This window comes from Schistocerca gregaria, chromosome 4, assembly GCF_023897955.1.
Source record: "Schistocerca gregaria isolate iqSchGreg1 chromosome 4, iqSchGreg1.2, whole genome shotgun sequence".
Lineage (NCBI taxonomy): Eukaryota > Metazoa > Arthropoda > Insecta > Orthoptera > Acrididae > Schistocerca > Schistocerca gregaria.
In genome coordinates this window covers 370,666,999-370,683,221 of record NC_064923.1, presented here as the reverse complement: position 1 = coordinate 370,683,221, position 16,223 = coordinate 370,666,999, and positions in this window count along the sequence as shown.

Sequence of the window (16,223 nt, the reverse complement as noted above, 5' to 3'; positions counted from 1 at the left end):
CTATTGCAACCTACATCCTTTTGAATCTGCGTACTCTATTCATCTCTTGGTCTCTCTCCACAATTTTTACCACCCATCCTTCCCAGTCACAAATTGTTGATCGCTTGATGTATCAGAATGTGTGCTGTCAACCGATCCCCTCCTTTGGTAACGTTGTGACACAAATTTCTTCTCTCTCCATTTCTATTCAGTAACTCCTCATTAATTATGTGATCTACCCATCTAATCTTCAACATTCTTCTGGAGCACCATATTTCGAAAACTTCTACTCTCGTCTTGTCTAAACTGTTCATCATCGTACACGTTTCACTTGCATACTTGGCTACACTCCAGACGAATACCTTCAAAAAAGGCTTCCAAACACTTAACTCTACATTCGATGTTAAGAAATTTCTCTTTTTCAGAAATACTTTTCTTGCCATTGGCAGTCAACATTTTGTAAGATGGCAAGAACTATGCCCCTTACATGACGCCATTAAAGATCACTGGATTCACGCTGAGTTAACAGTAGGGCTGAACAAAATTGACTGACAAGGACAATGCATCTTGTAGAGGGTATAGTATGGACAGATTGGAATAATTAATGTTGGGTAATAGTTTTAAAGTAATTCAAAATGTTCAAATGTGTGTGAAATTTTATTGGACTTAACTGCTAAGGTCATCAGTCCCTAAGCTTACACACTACTTAACCTAAATTATGCTAAGGACAATCACACACACCCATGCCTGAGGGAGGACTCGAACCTCCTCCAGGATCAGCCACACACTCCACGACTGCAGCGCCTTAGACCTTTAAGGCAATTCACGCGACATGGAAACTTTGTGGAAACGCGTCGATTTACTGGAGGCTAATTTATCCCAGGGAAGTATTCAGAGTGGACCACAGCTGGGTGGCGGCGCACGGCTGGGGAGCAGCAAAGGGAAGCGACAATAGGCAGCTTAGGGCGGCTCAAACTCTGAGAAAGCGGTAATGGGGCGCGGCCTCCAGTTGTCTTAAGATGAGTGACAATGAGGGGGTGGTTGACCCTATGCTGGTGTACCAGGAAGCAGACGGAGAACTTGTACGCCTGTTCATAAATGTCCGTCATCCTGTTTTCAGTGAAATATGTGAGAAAGCCACGCAAGGCTACGGTGGAGCGCTCAACAGAGGCCGAAAAATGTATCTTCGTGACTATGGCAACTTCACACTGAATTCACGGTCCGCAGAGTCTGAAGTAAATCAGGTGAAGAGCAACAGAATGAAATACGCCGGCCTCTGACGGGAACGTAGGACCAAGGAATGAACCTTGATGGGTGGCCTGGGAGGAGGTAAATAGCAGAATTGAGAGGAAGGGAAATTTTGTGGGAATTTTGTCGCCTTCTCAGAGCAGGCACTGGTTGGCGCTGGGAAGCGACGCATAATTAACGCGACTTGCGCTGCAGTTGGTGTAAGTGATTTTGCTGGAGGGGAAACTGAGGCAAATAGCCGACTGGCATAAGTCTCTGTGGAGGTTCTCCATTCCCAGCTTGCCTAGATTACGGACGTGGCGCTCTTCACTCAGCTTGCCTGGGAGAGAGTAAGCATCTCTGCAGTTTAGGACATATCAAAGGGAACGATTGAGCTTGGAGATAGAAAGTTTTCGTTCGGCTATGTGCTGAGCAAGATAGCTAGGAGTGAATAGACGAGCGCAGCCTTGCAGCACCACGAGGCCGGCTGACGTCCGCGCAACGACGACGCCCCGCCATGCTGAATTCGGTGATATTGCACCCGCTCCGGCTTGAGTTAAGCCACTGATCAATTTGTTGGATCACTTCGGCAAAGTTTCCTCGAGGGTTTCATGGGCCGTGTATTGTAGAATTCTTCTCGCACTTCGCATTACGCCTGGGTCAGTCGATAGGAATTTCAACGCAATTTATTCCCACTGCCTATTAGGAGAGTCATGTAATGTGACGATTGAAGGTCGTAAGTTAAAAGAAATTTGTGCTAATCAACTGCATCTGTTTTCAATCAAGTTGTTGAAATCCCAGGTCACTTTATTAATTAATTTCATGTTCAAAATTTGCATCTGGTGTTCAATAGCTGAATATAACATCAATGTACACCCCTTTTTAATTAAAAGGGGTCAATTCTGAATCAATTAATGTCAACACTGCCACCGCAGTTCAATCAGGAGTCACAGGGCGTTATTACTTTCTTTGCGTTATCCGATATTGCGGCAGTTTTGCACTCTCTCTTGATCTGTTAGTCAATTAGTTGGGATGAACACACGTCAAAACCAGATAAGTGATGGGTGGGGTGTAAAAATTTCATATCTTCTCTACTTCGGCCATAATCATTATTTTGCTGCGCAAATAGCAAAACTCATCTAGTACTTTAATTATCTCGTCTCCTAATATAATTCCCTTAGCGTCATGTGATTTAATTCGACTAGTGGGATGGTGATAATTATAGCCTCTTATTTCAGCAGCCAGAAAAGAAAACCGAGGGGACTGGGCCAGTGGGGATTTTATACACTTCATTCACTGGTAGAATATACATTTATTTTACACAGTTTCAATCACCTAGCAGCCAATTAAGCCTTTTTTAATAAATTAAAAGGCCAAGCAATGAGAAACTCATTTAAAATTCATTGCCAACTTAAATAATTTAAACAACAGAAAAATTTAAAATTAATTTTAACCCGCAAAAAATTTAACACGTCCTACATAAGGCTCTGAATGTATTAAGGCCAAAAGAGTAATAAAGGCAGACGTAACACTGAACAGCAGTACCCGAACAAACCAGAACGGCCTTAATTCTAAAAGGATGAGAATAAAACAGGATTTCAACTAGACTGATTTAAAAACCTAACACCATACTCAAAGACAATGAAAAACAATTTAACGCCAATACCTAAGTAAGATAAATTTAAACCCCGGAAAACACATCAATTCAACACTTAACACCTTTTTTTCAATAACACAACAATAATTAAGTCACAACAGAGTAAGATATTTGTTGAGATCCCAAAGCCATAAGCTAACGGATACAAATTCAGAATTACTCCTCGTATAAACTTACCTTGAACAGGAATGTCAAGTAGTGCCGCCGTGGTTGGAGGAAACAGCGCGAAGGCCGGCAGCAGCGAGAACTTCCGAGCGTATGCACACCGAGGCCCACAACAAAGATAGAAAGATCGTCACTTTGGCTTTCTCGAATACTTCTGCCACTGAGTGTTGCAGAGAATGTAGAACCCTAAAATTTTTGATTCTTGTCGTTTAATTTTGTAAATCAAGAAAGTAAGATGAAGCTTCAGCTTTACGTAAGAAATTATAAAATCTCTGTAACCCAGTTTCTTACCAAATTTACCATCTCTGAATGTCAATCGTGGCTTCACAGGCATGATTCATTGTTTCATCCCAGTAGCTCCAGTTCATGTAACTGAAGCTGCAAATGAAAAATGTATTTATTATACACTACTGGCCATTGAAATTGCTACACCAGGAAGATGACGTCCTACAGACGCGAAGTTTAACCGACAGGAAGAAGATGTTGCGATATGCAAATGATTGGCTTTTCAGAGCATTCACACAAGGTTGGCGTCGGTGGCAACGCCTACAACGTGCTGACAAGAGGAAAGTTTCCAACCAATTTCTCATACACAAACAGCAGTTGACCGGCGTTGCCTGGTGAAACGTTGTTATGATGCCTTGTGTAAGGAGAAGAAATGCGTACCATCACGTCTCCGACTTTGCTAAATATCGGATTGTAGCCTATCGTGATTGCGGTTTATCGTATCGCAACACTGCTGCTCGCGTTGAACGAGATCCAACGACTGTTAGCAGAATACGGAATCGGTGGGTTCAGGAGGGTAATACGGAACGCCGTGCTCAATCCCAACGGCCTCGTATTACTAGCAGTCGAAATGACAGGTATCTTATGCGCATGGCTGTAACAGATCGTGCAGCCACGTCTCGATCCCTGAGTCAACAGATAGGGACGTTTGCAAGACAACAACCATCTGCACGAACACTTCGACGACGTTTGCAGCAGCATGGACTATCAGCTCGAAGATCATGGCTGCCGTTACCCTTGACGCTGCATCACAGACAGGAGCGCCTGCTGTGGTGTACTCAATGACGACCTGGGTGCACGAATGGCAAGATGTCATTTTTTCAGATGAATCCAGGTTTTGTTTACAGCATCATGATGGTCGCATCCGTGTTTGGTGACATCGCGGTGAATGCACATTGGAAGCGCGTATTAGTCATCGCCATACTGGCGTATCACCCGGCACGATGGTATGGGGTGCCATTGGTTAATCGTCTCGGTCACCTCTTGTTCGCCGTTGACGGCACTTTGAACAGTGGACCTTACATTTCAGATGTGCTACGACCCGTGGCTCTACCCTTCATTCGATCCCTGCGAAACCCTATATTTCAGCAGGGTAATGCACGACCGCATGTTGCAGTTCCTGTATGGGCCTTTCTGGATACAGAAAATGTTCGATTGCTGCCCTGACCAGAACATTTTCCAGATCTCTCACTAATTCAAAATGTCTGGTCTATCTATGGTGGCCGAGCAACTGGCTCGTCACAATATGCCAGTCACTACTCATGATGACCTGTGGTATCGTGTTGAAGCTGCTTGGGCAGCTGTACCAGTACACGCCATCCAAGTTCTGTTTGATTCAATGCCCAGGAGTATCAAGGCCGTTATTACGGCCAGAGGTGGTTGTTCTGGGTAGTGATTTCTCAGAATCTATGCACCCAAATTGCGTGAAAATGTATTCACATGTCAGTTCTAGTATATTATATTTCTCTAATGATACCCGTTTATCATCTGCATTTCTTCTTGGTGTAGCAATTTTAATGGCCAGTAATGTAGGACTGATCTACTTATATGATGATTGGTTTAATATTTCCTTTATTAGAATTGGAGACTCCTCCCTTGTTGGTTCATAAATTCCGATTTATAGCGAACATTCTTTTCTATATTTTGCTCTATTTACAGTTACAAGATAAATAAAGTTCATACATCTTATGAGAGATGTAATTAGGTTCATATTTACGTCAGGTAGCTATTCTTTAATGTAAAATAGACGAACGACGATCTCTGTGAGAATCCTTTCGGTGACGCGCGTAAGTCATAATTTATCTTGCGTCTTTATGCAGGCAAAATTTAGAATTCTAGAGACCCATTAGTAATTTGTCATGTGTATTCTATGTACAATAAACCAAAAAAACATTGCGAAAGGATTATGAATTTCATGGGGCACTACATGTAGTATGAAATAAAAACTGTTCAGCAGGAGAGACTGAAAATTAAGAACTTGCGGTTATATTTTTATGTTAAATGTATAGCTTAAATTACACTATTCTGCAAAGTTATGTTGCGTTGCAGTACTAGTAATCAGCAAGAGTCCAGAATATCGGAATCTAGCAGAAAATGCGTTTCTCGTTTGTACGAAAACTTCGAGTTAAGAGTCAAAAGATATAGGAATTTCGTTCGTCTGCTGAGCACACCTACCCTGGTGACGTGACAGTCAGCTTCTCACGTATGCGCCGGTACCTGTCTTTTTGTCGGCCGCGATGCACTCCAAATGACATCAACAGCCAGATAGCAAAGCTGACGAGACGTGAGTAAGTGCGGTCCGATCGTAGATGACACGTCCCAGCAATGGACTAGAAGAAATTATTAACGGCAGTTTCCTGCAGCACAAATAATCTTGAATAGGCAGAATTCCAAAACACAGCAGTGCACCAAATAAATAGTCTTAGGGCAGAATTAATTAATCTGGATTCTTATCAAAAGGATGACAACTCGACTGGCTTTTAACAAATCAACCAAAGTATCCAAGAAACCAGCTACAAATACTTTTTTAAAATAAGATAATAATATAAGAAAAATTTTCCTTTCTACCAAACCATTAAAGCAGCCGCAAGAACCCACACATGAAGGGCTTATTTCAATAGTGGAACAAGTCCATTTTTGTTCATTGTGAGATACAGAGTCCTAAAGTTAAATGAGCGCTGAAAAATCTGTAGTTGAGATACCAGAAATATTCAAGCATATGGCTTCTTGATAGAGGTGAACCTTTCTTTCTGTTTGTTTGGATCATTAATTTCAGAAGCATTATAGGTAGAAAAGTGGAGAAAATGGACTTGTACCACTATTGAAATAAGCCCTTCTCATGACATTCAGAACTCATCAGAACATACATTAGTCCGCAGCAGTTCGGAGAAAACAGATCCGGTCTGCAATAGACTTAAATTTATCTGATCTGCTTAAATAGTACAGACGGGCTATATACACTCCTGGAAATGGAAAAAAGAACACAATGACACCGGTGTGTCAGACCCACCATACTTGCTCCGGACACTGCGAGAGGGCTGTACAAGCAATGATCACACGCACGGCACAGCGGATACACCAGGAACCGCGGTGTTGGCCGTCGAATGGCGCTAGCTGCGCAGCATTTGTGCACCGCCGCCGTCAGTGTCAGCCAGTTTGCCGTGGCATACGGAGCTCCATCGCAGTCTTTAACACTGGTAGCATGCCGCGACAGCGTGGACGTGAACCGTATGTGCAGTTGACGGACTTTGAACGAGGGCGTATAGTGGGCATGCGGGAGGCCGGGTGGACGTACCGCCGAATTGCCCAACACGTGTAAATTGCAATTTACAATGTCTATGAACAAGAAGGATATGATGTAACTGGTGATGAAATATCAGAAAAAAAGAAATTGAAGAATGGTAAGGCAAAAGGGACATGTCAGGATTTTGAGGCTGTTTTGACGAAAATGATTAACAATAGTCGTAAATCGTTATTTAAGGAATGGTAAGTTTAGCCTCTGTAGATGTGTAGCGGTTGGACGAAAATGCGGAAACACCGTGAGTAATCATGCTGACCATACACCGATCGGCCAGCTACCTAATAGCCGCACCTGCATAATAACCACTATGTCCATCTTCGGAGTGGATAACAGCGCCGGTGCTTCGTGGCATGGAAACAATGAGGCCTTGGTAATCACGGGAAGGAGTTGGCACCAAATCTTCACACAGAAGTCAACTATTTGCCGTGAATTCCACGGGGGGCGGCGATGAGCTCTGATGCCACTTTCAACTACGTCCCAGTCAGAAGTGCTCGATCGGGTTCAGATGTTGGACGGCCAGCTCATCAATTGGAACTTGCCACTATATTCCTCGAACAACTCCAGCACACCCCTGGCCTTGTGCCATGGCGCATCCTCTTGTTGAAAAGCGCCACTACTGTCGGGAAAAATGATCGCTATGAAGAGGTGTACGCCGTCTGCAACCAGTATACGATACTCATTGGCCGTCATGGTGCCTTGCACGACCTCACTGGACCCGTGGATGCCCACGTGAATGTTCCCCAGAGCACAATGGAGCCTTAAACAGTTTGTCTCTGTCCTTCAATACAGATGTTATGGAGCTGTTGCCCTGGAAGATAGCGGCTCGCGCCCTTCCCATCGGCATGATGAAGAAGGTATTGTGATTCATCACATTGTGCTGTGCTCTGCCACTGCGCCAACGTCCACTGCCGATGGTCACGTGCCCATTTCAGTATTAGTAGCCTATGTCGTGGTGTTAACATTGGCACATGCATGGGTTGCGGAGGTCCATCGCCAGCTAACCGCTAGGACCGCCCCCAGCCCATGTTATAAGCTAGAGCCCTCCAGAAGAACAGTATAGATCTTACGATAACACAAAAAGGGGTACCCCAGCCGCAAGTTTTAGCATGAGACTTTTTCACGTCTCTGTTACGTCAGGCCCACCGCCCAGCACATGTTAAAAGATAGAGCCCTCCAGAAGAACAGTATAGATCTTACGATAACGCTAAACGGACCACACCAGCTGCAAGTTTTAGCGTGAGACTTTTTCGCGTCTCTGTTACATTGCAAACTTTAAAAAACATTGCCCCACCACGAAAAGTATAACGTTTCTCATTGGATGGACAGAATTTTTGTAGGCGGAGCTTAAGGTTAGCATTGAGACCCTGATTGGTCAGATGAAAACACAGCCAGATAGTTTTTTTTAAACCAACTTCGGTAAATAGTAGTAAGGAGAAGTTAGGAGAAGTGAGTTGCTTCCGAGATGGCGAGGTGGGCAGAGCTGTGCTGCGCCAGCCGCTGCCCCCCTGAAGCTGCCTAACCAACGACAAGGTAATGAACGCACGCGATGCCGCATAACAGCGCATAAAGCTTCACTCAGAACTGCAGAAGTCTCATCTCTTACACCCCCTTTTTGCGTAATACTAGTGTCGATCGTAAATTAAAGCTCATGGTGTTCACATTTGCCACTTGAAGTAAAAATCTGAAACGCGATGATTTCTCTGTTATATAATTATTGAGAAGCCACATCAGCCACTGTAATTTACGACAAGTTAATTAAAGATAATTGAGGGTCACTGTAGACCATTTTTATAGTTTTCTCTCTTGTGAAACCTAATTTAAACATAGATTATAGATGTGATATGGCATAGGTCATCCTTCGATCCATTGTAGAACTTGAAAACCCACTCAGGGAATATTCGTTCACATTTTTGTTGAATTCAGTTGGTTTTTTACCATCATGTATTGAAACACTTCCTTTTATCAATAGTGCAATTAATAAACAATGTTTTGTGAGTAAAATAAAATTTCAAATGTTAAACTTAACTGCTTTTCCGACGTTATTTTACCAGCTAACTAAAAATAGGAAAGCCTTGAACCCCTTCCACTAAATTTAGTTAGTATTAAAATTCTTTTACAGGGAGTGCAGTGGAGCTGACGCTGAAATCATTAAGTATTTGGTTATATCATCGCTAGTCTCACTGAACTCTTCTGAATTCTACATGTCATGTGTGTTCTGGCGTCTCCTTACCAGCAACAGGTCCTAGGTTCAAACTAGTCAATTCGCTAAAAAACACACTCAGAGCGTCGTTGCGCGAAAGTGGTAGGAAGACACGATATAGAACAAACAGACACCACGCAGAATGTTAGAGAGTAAAACTCTGAAGATCAGATACAAACCAGAAAATAATAAGGAGGGCAGGTAAAGAAAGAAACAAATCACCATGAGGATTACAGAATGTTAGTCCCCTTTATCAGCAAGCAATTCCAGGAATCTAAGATGCGTCGCAGCGGTTACTGAGCGGTGCCGATGAAAGCCAGGTAGAAGAGGGTAGCCAGGCCACGAGCGGTCGTCCGACACGAATGTTGCCAACCAACTGACGGATGTCAACCTGCTGCTCGTAGTCGATGCACTCCGGTATCTTCGCTGTGTGCAGGCCCCCCTTGCGCAGCTACTGGCTTCGGCCGCTCGGACCTCTTGTCGCGACGCTACCGCCAATCCCCAAGCTGTTGTGGTGTCCTTACTTTCGCATCGTTGGAATTGACGTTCCATTGTTGAGATGGCTCTATGGTCACGGCCGGCAAGCTACATTCATTAAATGGGCAGTGTGTCTAGTATACACATGCTTCAAAAATTGTTTCGAATCGTTTATAATAAATTAATTTCTCAAGTCGCCTTGGGTACAATTTACACAGTATCGGAGCTTTAATTCGTCAAGGTGCACTGAATCGATGCGCGAAATGTTCGTCTGAGGACTACTCTTACTGCTATGTTGTGCTTTGGTACTGTGAGGTTTGACGGTGCACTTTATTGAGGGACAGCTGATGTCAGTAAGACATGATTCTAACAAGAGAAACTCCCCATCGCACCTCCTCACATTTTGTGGTAAGATGGCTCAGTGGATAGTACATCAAAAACTGAACACAGATCAAGCATGAAAACAAGAAGACGGTCTAATGAAGTGAGGAAAAAAGCGAAATAGAAAGTGAACGGTCAAAGCATAAGAACCGTCATTTAGAGCAGCCAATAACAGCAACGGCGCCGTGGTGTAGTGGTCATGGTGCTGGACTACCAGGCGGGTGAGCCGTGTTCAGACATTTCACGAGCCTTTGAGTTTAATTAGTTAATTTTTTTCACGATGTGAACAGTCCGTTTGGTGATTGAAATGTTTGTTCGCTTTGTGTACTGTTGTTGGTTGTCATGCTATACTCCGGTTGTTGAATACAAGTCATGTGGTAAGAATACGTAACCTTCGCAAGTAAACGTAATGTGCGGTCTAACGCACTGCTTCCCGAGCGGGAAGGCGAGCCGATCCCCGGCACGAATCCGCCCGGCGGATTAGTGTCGAGGTCCGGTGTGCCGGCCAGCCTGTGGATGGTTTTTAAGGCGGTTTTCCATCTGCCTCGGCGAATGCGGGCTGGTTCCCCTTATTCCGCCTCAGTTACACTATCTTGGCGATTGCTGTGCAAACGCTGTCTCTGCATACGCATATACCGTAATTACTTTACCACGCAAACAATTGGGGTTACACTCGTTTGGTATGAGACGTTTTGGGGAGGAGGGAGGAGGGGGGGGGGGAGAGGGGGTCTAGGGTCCACTGGAGGCCGAACGGCACAATAGCCTTCGGTTCGGTGTAGGGGGTGGGTCGACTGCTGCGGCCTGTTGTTGGGTTGTGAACCACTGAGCGCCACGGCTTTCGAATGGGAACTGCAAGCGTTTGATGACAAGGCGACAAGTCAACCGAGTCCTCCACCGGAAAGCACGTGTGGTATGTCATACACGGCATTAATGAGTGTACGTGTGTCATATGGTGGGAATATCTTACCGACGCACCTAATTTGTACGTCTGATGAGTGAGATAAGCCGCCCTGCCCGATTTAGGTGTTCGTATGAATATGAATCTAATCACTCACAACGAAATGACGTTCACGTTTCTAGGTCCCTGGTTCAAAGCACACATATACCACATACACGCCACACAGAAACTAAAATAAAAAACAAAAACACAAAAACCAGACGGATGGGAATTATGCTGTAACAAAGGAATTCAAGAGCGAAGACTTCCAAAACTGAACGCAACTTCAAAAACGTTCAAAGCAAATGTTTGATAGAGCATAGAGAAACTGTGTGATTGTGAAACTGTTAGGTTTATTTTCTGCAGCTTATGTGACAAACTATTACACTCCTGGAAATGGAAAAAAGAACACATTGACACCGGTGTGTCAGAACCAACATACTTGCTCCGGACACTGCGAGAGGGCTGTACAAGCAATGATCACACGCACGGCACAGCGGATACACAAGGAACCGCGGTGTTGGCCGTCGAATGGCGCTAGCTGCGCAGCATTTGTGCACCGCCGCCGTCAGTGTCAGCCAGTTTGCCGTGGCATACGGAGCTCCATCGCAGTCTTTAACACTGGTAGCATGCCGCGACAGCGTGGATGTGAACCGTATGTGCAGTTGACGGACTTTGAGCGAGGACGTATAGTGGACATGCGGGAGGCCGGGTGGACGTACCGCCGAGTTGCTCAACACGTGGGGCGTGAGGTCTCCACAGTACATCGATGTTGTCGCCAGTGGTCGGCGGAAGGTGCACGTGCCCGTCGACCTGGGGCCGGACCGCAGCGACGCACGGATGCACGCCAAGACCGTAGGATCCTACGCTGTGCCGTAGGGGACCGCACCGCCACTTCCCAGCAAGTTAGGGACACTGTTGCTCCTGGGGTATCGGCGAGGACCATTCGCAACCGTCTCCATGAAGCTGGGCTTTAGGCGTTAGGCCGTCTTCTGCTCACGCCCCAACATCGTGCAGCCCGCCTCCAGTGGTGTCGCGACAGGCATGAATGGAGGGACGAATGGAGACGTGTCGTCTTCAGCGATGAGAGTCGCTTCTGCCTTGGTACCAATGATGGTCGTATGCGTGTTTGGCGCCGTGCAGGTGAGCGCCACAATCAGGACTGCATACGACCGAGGCACACAGGGTCAACACCCAGCATCATGGTGTGGGGAGCGATCTCCTACACTGGCCGAACACCTCTGGTGATCGTCGAGGAAACACTGAATAGTGCACGGTGCATTCAAACCGTCATCGAACCCATCGTTCTACCATTCCTAGACCGGCAAGGGAACTTGCTGTTCCAACAGGACAATGCACGTCCGCATGTATCCCGTGCCACCCAACGTGCTCTAGAAGGTGTAAGTCAACTACCCTGGCCCGCAAGTTCTCCGGATCTGTCCCCCATTGAGCATGTTTGGGATTGGATGAAGTGTCGTCTCACGCGGTCTGCACGTCCAGAACGAACGCTGGTCCACCTGAGGCGCCAGGTGGAAATGACATGGCAAGCCGTTCCACAGGACTACATCCAGCATCTCTACGATCGTCTCCATGGGAGAATAGCAGCCTGCATTGCTGCGAAAGGTGGATATACACTGTACTAGTGCCGACATTGTGCATGCTCTGTTGCCTGTGTCTATGTGCCTGTGGTTCTGTCAGTGTGATCATGTGATGTATCTGACCCCAGGAATGTGTCAATAAAGTTTCCCCTTCCTGGGACAATGAATTCACGGTGTTCTTATTTCAGTTTCCAGGAGTGTAATTTCTTACACAGCATTAGCTCTAATGAAACCAGAACACAAAAACAAATTACAAATAGGCCAATAAAACAGCAAAACAGACACACTTTCTGGCACGAACAATTAATCATCCTTGGTAAAGTAATATAAACATTTCATTGAGTCTCCAATTAAAATTTACATGATCAATCATTTACTGTACAAATCAGAAGAATTGAGGGAAGGTGGATAAGAACAGGTAACGCATATGTTAATCCACACCCTAATATTCAAAATAAGCTTTCTTGTGGAACACGGCGCTTAACACTTGCTAAAGATTCACGAGCACCGGAGATGCATAAGGTTAACACATAAAACAAATTATAATACGATATCTGGCAATGCATTAGTTTCAAATGTCTACCAGATCTTGCAATCACAATGCCCTCCGAATACCATGGAGATACAAGAAGCACCCAACAGACATAAGGAAGACAGACGGAACTGACAGTGAACACTGTCCCGAGAACTCGGCACCCTTCTGATAAATCACAGCACAAGCCATTTCGGTACTCGGTAAGTTACACGGGGTAACATCACCCCAATATTTGTCGCCAGCCAAAGGCTAACACCAAGGCAAAGGGGCTCCACAGAAAGCTCATTAGAGCCTCGTTCCTCAGCTCGTACTTCCCCCAAACGCGGCCACCACTCCCACAGCCGCCACGCCAGAGGGCGCAGCAAACCAACGGCAACATGTTAGTCAAAGACCATATGAATAGTGAGATCGATACATGGCGAGAAAACCGCCACGGCTCAGTTACATTCATTATACTTGTTTACCTTTTGTTGGGGTTCATCTTATATCGTCTTTTCAAAGCACTGTCCATTCCATTCAACTGCTCTTCCAAGTCCTTTGATGTCTCTGACTGAATTATAATGTCATCGGAAAACCTCAAAGTTTTTATTTCTTCTCCCTGAATTTTAATTCCTACTCTAAATTTTTCTTTTGTTCGCTTTACTGCTTGCTCGGTGTACAGATCGAATAACATCTTGGACAGGCTACAACCTTGTCTCACTCCCTTCTCAACTACTGCTTTCCTTTCATGTCTGGGGGTATTTCGCCTGCCTCTTACATCTTGCATACCACATGGAAGAGTTTTGTCATGGCTGGCTCTCCCAAGGCTATCAGTAGTTCTGACGGAATATTGTCTACTTCCGGAGCTTTATTCAGACTTAGATCATTCAGAGCTCCGTGAAATTCTTCTCGCAGTATCGTATCTCCTATCGCAACTTCGCCTACGTCCGCTTCCCTTTCTATGAGATTGCCTTCAAGTTCATATCTCGTACATAGACCCTCTATATACTCCTTCCACCTTTCAACCTTCCCTTCTTCGCTTAAGACTGGTTTTCCATCTGAGCTCTTGATATCTATACTGCTTTTCCTGTAGGCAGTATGTATCTTTCCACTAGTGAAATGTACGTCTAAAAGCATTTGTCCATTTGCCATTCTTGCCTAGCCATTATCCACTTCCTATCAATCTGATTTTTTAAACGTTTATATTCCCTTTCGTCTGCTTCATTTGCAGCATTTTTACATTTTCTCCTTTGATCAATTAAATGCAATATCTCCTGTGCTATCCCAAGATTTCTACTAATGTCTTTTTAGCTATTTGATCCCTCTGAAGCTCTCAACAACCACTGGTTCTTTCAACTTACCCAGGTCCCATCTCCTTAATTTCCTACCATTTTCCAATTTCTTCAATTTTAATCTATAGTTAATAACCAATAAATTATGATCAGAGTCAACAGCTGCCCCCTGGAACTGTTCTACAGTTTGAAATCTGGTTAGTGAATCTTACCATTATATTATCAATCTGGAACCTTCCGGTGCCTCCAGATCTCTGCCACGTATACAATCTTCTTTTACGAGTATTAGCGACGATTAAATTATACTCTGTGTAAAATTCTACTAGGCTGTTTCCTCTATCATTCCTTTCCCCGAATCCACATTCACCTATTGTTTCCCTTCTCTTCCTTTTCATTATACCGAATTCCAGTCACCCATAAAAATTAAATTTTCGTCTCCCTTAACTATCTGGAATAATTTCTCTTATGTCAAACATTTCTTCACGCTCTTCGTCATGTACGGAGCTAGTAGAGATGTAAAGTCGTACTACTGTGGTAGGCTTAGGCTTCGTGTCTGTCTTGGCTAAGATAATGCACTCACTATGCTGTTCAAAGTAGCTTAACCGCATTCATATTTTCTTATCCATTAATAAACCCACACCTGCATTATCCCAAACTGATTTTGTATTTATAACCCCTATTAACCTGACCAAAAATTCTGTTCCTCCTGCTACCGAACTTCACTAATTATCATTACATCTAACTTCAGACTGTCCATCTCCTTTTTTAAGTTTTATAATCTGCCTGCCCAATCTTACATCCTACACTGCAATCAGAATGCCAATTTTGTTTCTCCTGATGACGACATCCTTCTGAGTAGCCCCTGCCCGGAGATCCGAATGGGGGACCACACATGCCCTCGGGAAAAAATTACGGCTGTGTTTTCCCCTTGCTTTCAGCCGTTTTCAGTACCAGCACAGAAAGGCCGTTTTGGTTGATGTTAAAAGCCAGATCAGTCAGTCATCCAGACTGTTGCCCCTGAACTACTGAAAAGGCTGCTGCCCCTCTTGAGAATCCACACGTTTGTCTGGTCTCTCAAAAGATAACCCTCCGTTTTGTTGCACCTACGGTACGGCCATTAGTACCACCGACATAAGCCACGCCATCGACGGCAAGGCCCATGGTTCAAGGGCGATGGGGAGTGCTATTGCTTACAGCGCGTTCATTGCGTCGTCCTGAGCGGCCGATTTGTATCACACAAGTATAGAACACACCACCTACAAACCAAAGTCGGTTAGCCTAAATCTGTGGCGAACTAATGATATCATAAAGGAAACCTGTTCAGCGTGCAGCAATATCTGTGGAGGTCGTCCCAACTTCAACGCGAGTGAACGCTTATTCGCACAGAATTAGAACGCTTGGATCGTTCGAACGCTGATATTCTGGTGTACGAAACACAAAATCAGAATAGTTTTAACTAGTGGACTCTTACTATTGACGACCTAAAGTAGCGATTAGAACGCGCTCAGCTATTCATATAATTTATTTTCACAGTTCTTCTGCGCGATTTCACGACGCAAGCTAACGTAAAGCTAATGTCCCGTTACGCTCGTCAACCAGTCTGCTGTGGCAATAGAAGATAGCAAAAGGAAAGAGAAATTTTAAATTTCGTGTTTAACACATCATATACGCAGAGGGATCGTGCAGACACATCACCGTTTGACTACCGCACAGACTCTGGTCTACTAGACACAGTAACAGGTATCCCTGGCGTAGGGAACCATCTGAAAGAGTTGAAACCAAATAAGTCACGAGATCCGGATGGAATAACAATTTGGTTTTACAGAGAGCACTCCACGGCATTGGCTCCTTACTGAGCTTGCATTTATCGAGAATCTCTCGCCCAGCACAAACTGTCAAGGGAATGGAAGAAAGTGCAGGCAACAGTTGTATATAAGAAGGGTAACATAACGGACCCACAAAATCACACACCCAAATGCTTAACATCGGTTTGCTGTAGAAGTATTGAACATATTCTGCGTTCGAATATAATAAATTTACTTGTGACAGAAAAACAAACTGGGTTTCGTACGTGCGCATATAGACAGTTGTTTTTCCCTCTCTCCATTTGCGAACAGAACAGGTTGCGTAGTACGTATACCGAGTTCCTCGCCAGGCCGTGAAGGCCCTACGGATGTATACCGGTCGCTGTGTCATCTTCCGCCTTGCGA